At 41.2% G+C, this 5,511-nt stretch overlaps 1 long non-coding RNA gene across 1 annotated transcript; it reads left to right on the top strand.

Moving 5' to 3' along the window:
- Positions 1–2,662: 2,662 nt before the first annotated feature.
- On the top strand, positions 2,663–4,769 carry LOC116409484. Its single transcript, XR_004221874.1, has 3 exons — positions 2,663–2,867; positions 3,353–3,491; positions 4,649–4,769. It is a non-coding gene; the product is annotated as an uncharacterized LOC116409484 (long non-coding RNA).
- The last annotated feature ends 742 nt before the right edge of the window (positions 4,770–5,511 follow it).

Raw genomic sequence — 5,511 nt, 5'->3', positions numbered from 1 at the left:
TGCGGAACATGTAACTGCCACAAACCAGGGGAGGGGGCAGTTAAATTCGCTCTTGTTTCTGAATTCAAATATCCATGGACACGCTAATTATATCACTATGGAGGGACTGAAAGGAGGCAACACTGCATCCACACTTTTATCGGACCTGTCTGTCATTTTCCCAATTAAATTTGGAAAAGCAGATCGGGAAAAGGGAAGGAAAAAAATAAATAAATAAACCCCTCTTTTTTTTTTTTTTTTTACAACATTGGCCATCAGTTTTGTAGCATCAGATTCATTGTGATGTATTAGATGCAATAAATTATCCCATGTAACAAAACACTGGGTGCTGAAAGGCTGATAATCTGGAAAGCACAGATAAGAATTCATTATTCCAAATCATTATGAATCCGACGTTGCCTGTGACTCTTCCCTTAATCAGCTCGTCTGATCCCGGTTCTGTGAGCAGCGCAGATAAGGGCGCACTCATTTAGCATTCTCCTCCTCGCCTAATATTTTCATATAAAGTCAGAGGCAGGGAAATGCCATAAAACAGCAGCAAGCTGAAAGGAGCCGAATGAAAAATCACTTCCATGTTATTATAGCCGCTGGAAGATTTAATTAAAATAAAAATCCAGCGCCACGTGTTTTATTATTTTTTATGCACTTTGCATTATGCATAATTGATATAAATGTGCAGACAGGAGCTGGATCAGACATGTTAGTTACAGCTTTGTACTGCGGGCTGGACGAGGCTTGCCAATGTCATGCTTGGCACTGGGAGTGGGGCAGGGGGCCACACCGGGAGACTTACCTTTCTCTTATGGATGCCGCATTTCTTGATAAATTGCCACTTACAAAATCATAGATATATACAGAGGTGGGCAAACAGAGAAATATAAATGTAGATGAGAAATGTTCACTTGAAATGGCAGATGATAGATAGATGATAGATAGATAGATAGATAGCTAAATAATCGCTTAAAATAACATTACGGATATGTGCAGATATTTAAGTGATGAATAGATGGAGGATAGATCAATAGAAAATTGCTTAAAATATTGAATTATAGAGATAAACATATGGATAAATAAAAACTACTGATTTGTAATGAGTAGATATCTATCTATCATCTATCTATCTATCTATCTATCTATCTATCTATCATCTATCTATCTATCTATCTATCTATCTATCTATCTATCTATCTATCATCTATCTATCTATCTATCTATCTATCATCTATCTATCTATCTATCTATCTATCTATCTATCTATCTATCTATCTACCTATCATCTATCTATCATCTATCTATCTATCTATCTATCTATCTATCTATCTATCATCTATCTATCTATCTATCTATCTATCTATCCATTATCTATCTATCTATCTATCTATCTATCTATCTATCATCTATCTCTCTATCGCTAGCTTCTGGATCTATATCTGTGTGATGTGTGTTGTGTGTATATATGAGAATACATAGAAGGTTAGAATACAGAACAATTATTCAAAGGGATTGGTTTGCTGTTTATAAACCTGAAATTATTCAGCATCCCTAATGTTTAACCTGGTGAACTGCAATATATAAAAACTATTGAAACCCCATATTTAAGACAAAACAGACCAATCACGGCATTTTGGGAACACACGGATGCCTATTACTCAGATCCTTTTTACTGTCTGTATACTGGAACATTAATCTAAAGTTCAGCAATTTTTACTGACGATTATTTGCGCTTTCATTGCTACAAACTACCAAGTGCACGCATAATTTCATTTCCCGGCCCCCCTGTAGCACAAGGCAAGTTACTCCAATAGGGCTTATTCAAGGACATCGCTTTGTTGTTGAGCGGCTAAAGCTAGTCGGTATGGCAGCAAGTAGTGGGGTCACAGTAATACAGCACCGCAGCGCAAACCGTTTCAAGTGCAACCGAGCCCCAGCGCGTTCCCTATGGAAGGGGGTTAGTGCATTGGGCTAAAATGCCAATTTCTGCTGAATAGACCTGCCCACGTGCCCAGCTTCCCTGCTAGCCAATTAGCGCTCAGCATCATTCAGTGATCTCCACTCCTAAAAATAAAGATTTGTTCCATTCTGAGCCTCATTGTACAGAGAGTGGCAGGTAATCCCTGAGGGCAACAGGCTCGATCCCAGCCATTATCCCTGGCACTCTTCTCACCCACATGCCCCCAGTCCCTAGGCATGGTGTACATTTTCATGCACTTGTTATCTTGGCATCGACAAAAACGCGCTCTGCGTCTGGGACGTGTGTTTTTTTTTTCTATATAGACTCGTTTGCAGTCTAATTATCTTTAATTTATTACCTTAATTGAATTTGTTTTCTAAAGATAGAATTGGAGTGATCAGATTACATTACCCTACACAAAGGAGTCCTATTAGAAAGTGAGAGACTTGTTCCCAAACGTCAGCAGAAAGCAAGCGCTCATGGTGCCTCATACTGATCCATTACACTGATTTATTAAACATCCTAGGGACGCCACCCTGTCACTGGGCTGCCATTAGCCACAGCTGTATAGCAATGGTCACTCTGCAGTAGGAAATTATTTTACTCCTGCAAGTAACTGGTGATAGTAAGTTGACGGTTTTGATGACCTCAGCTCTGGTTATAATGACTGTAATGATGCTTTATTGCTCACGTCTGAATTCCAATAAGGAAGCACCGTTATTTTTTCAATGGTTGCAAAAGTCTTAATGATTTACTCTGCGCCACGTTAGATATTGTGATTCATTGATGATATATATCTGATTGCGATATGACCTTGGGCGAGCAAGTCCCGTTTAATTTTTCAGCCTTGGGAGCTCTTTGTACCTGCAAAAAGCCTGCCCTGCTCTGAAGCAAAATGCAGCTGCTGTGATCACTGGTGAGAATAGATTTAGCCGCTTTTCTAGGTCATTTATTTTAAAGTGGGGATTCTGTGCCTCTCAGCTATGCTGGGGTGTCCCCAGGGCTGGATTCCTTTGATGTGGAAGAACAGGGGATGCCTATATTGAGGGCTTTGCTAGGGTACCCAGGGCTCTTGTGTGTTTGTTTGCTTGGATTAAATAACTGTTCCACTTGTGGGTTATTAGCAGCTGCCATCAGTCCGCTGGCATGTCATTTCTGTGGGCTGGATTATTACTGTAACAAATAAACAGAAAAAGCCCGGATAAATACAATGGAGGAATGTCCTTGTTTCTGCCTCTGAAATGAGTATGTGCATATTTGTTATGCTGATCCGCACCCTGCTAGGCGGGGAGCACCATTTCTCTGTATTTCTGTGAAAACTCTTAGTAATCTCCTGAAGGTGGGGGTATTGTTATGTCTTTTGTAATAAGGCAACTAAATAGAAATCTCTCTCCAATTCAGTAAAAACCTCTGCTATCCTTTGGACTTGAACTTCACAACCTCTGCTCCTGGACAATCACTCTCACCTCGTTGCTGTCCTTGTGTTTGCAGTCAGCAGGGAATATACTGAATTGTGGAGCTCAAGCGGCACGGCTGGCAGGTACTTGTTCTTTTCCTTCTTCTCTAAAAATGACTGGCCCTGAAGCTACCTCTTCCTGCATCCTCCATCTTTATTTCAGCTGTTGTCTAACAACTGGAGGGCTGCAGATAAAACTGCAGAAGATACTAAATAGTACCCATACATTAATTCAGTCGATCCCTTATGCAGATCTTATATGCCTAAATCATGCCTTATCTATGTGCCCCAGTGGGCATCTATAAACCCATCTTACAGGGGGATTCTGTCTAATTGGTATAATTACAGCTGACATCTTCTCTTCCACATCATTTTGAATTCTGCATATATACTTTATATTTGTGATTAATCAGCTTGCTTTGTGGCTGGAATTCGCCGATCTACAACTTTTCACGATAAAAATGAATTGTCGGTTCCTTTTTGTGTCCGTCTATCAAGTATCTTACAAAATTATATGTACTTTGTTTCTATAACCACAGGACAATAATAATGCTTAATATAGTTATATTATTATCATCTGGCATGCATCCTGTCTTTATGTCGCTTTTTCAGTCACTCGGTCTGTCTAGATCTCTCTCACTCTAATCGTTTATCCATTTACCTTTGTGCTGTCGCTTTATCCCAAACTGCACGGGAAGGACCAAAGATGCCCACAGTAGTTGTCAGATGCCAGCAGTCCCTATGGACTTTGTAACGGCCATAAGACATGAGTAACATGAGGCCCACCAAATAATGTTGAACTATAACATTCTACGCCAGGCAATGGCTATATGCGTATGTGAGGCAACATCTGGAAGGCCGCACGTTGCTATTCAAGCGTTCAATTCAGCATGAGGCAGCCAGGCTAATACTCTTGAATACTGATTTGCAACTGCCATTGCCATGTGATTTAGCTTGGCACAACGTAGCCCATCACGCATCCCATTTGCTCGCTGCCAGCCCCTGGTCGCTTGATTGAAGTGAGGTAGAATGGGAGGACAGCGCGCTTGCAGAGGGCGATTAGAGTGCAATTTGCCAAGCAGGGACTAGAGATCATATTGCCACTAGTCATGTTCCAGTGAGCCAGCACCCGGCCATATATCTCTTGGTGGGTAGGGAGGCAAATCTCCCAAGTTTTCATTTCGCCATTGACTTAAGCGTTAAAATCCCTTAACCGGCGCAATCTGTCATTTCTGCCTCAGACCTGCGAGAGATCACAGGAGGAAGAGGGGAAATTCTGGAGCTGCTGCCAAGGCCGAGCTGTACAGGTCAGTGAGTGTGTGAGTGCAGTTGAACTAGAATGAACTAGAATGAAATCTCTGCCTTTGAGGACTAGCTTGTAACCCGAACCGTCTATCGTTGCTCTTTAGTCAGTTTTGTAATTTTAAAGGTTTTCTTTAGACATTGACTTGGCTCTGTCCTGAGGGCTGATTTCAACAAATCCAGAAAAGGAACAAGAAAAGGGACAAAGGCGTGATTCCATCTCCTCCCCTCAGTACTTCAGCTCTCTGTTATTTGGGCACACACAGGGCAGGCTGCTGTCTTACTGACTATATGCACTACTGCCTGGCATGTCCTTGATGTTAACCCGATCTGCCCTGAGTTTTGTTACATTTAATATAACTGTGAACACACCACTTACTCTCTGCGCGGGTTTTCTGGTTATGTACTCAGTGATAACGTATTGGGGACTGGGTCCTTTAGGTTGTGTAGACAGAGGAGGGAAGACAATAGAGAATTCTCTGCCCAGTCTTGCTTATGGTCTGTTCCATCGTGGCAGGTGACACTATGTGCCCAGCTAATGCCTGCAACCAATACATCCTATTCATTCACTCGTATCATTGTTCCGCCGTACAAACAAAAGTGTTCATTTCATCATGATGCTAGATTAGCTCGGTGCTGTTCTCAAGAAGCTCTTTTTGATTTGTAATTGAAGAAAAAAAACAACCAAATAATACTTACCTTTATATGTACATAGACATATTGCAGTTATTGAAAGGGAATCACTGCAGTCAATATTTAGGTATACCGACTGGTGGCAGTTGCACGGATTCATTACATTTCG

Source organism: Xenopus tropicalis, chromosome 3 (assembly GCF_000004195.4).
Source record: "Xenopus tropicalis strain Nigerian chromosome 3, UCB_Xtro_10.0, whole genome shotgun sequence".
Classification (NCBI taxonomy): domain Eukaryota; kingdom Metazoa; phylum Chordata; class Amphibia; order Anura; family Pipidae; genus Xenopus; species Xenopus tropicalis.
Note: the sequence above shows the minus strand (reverse complement) of the source record. Positions and strands in the feature narration are given on the sequence as shown.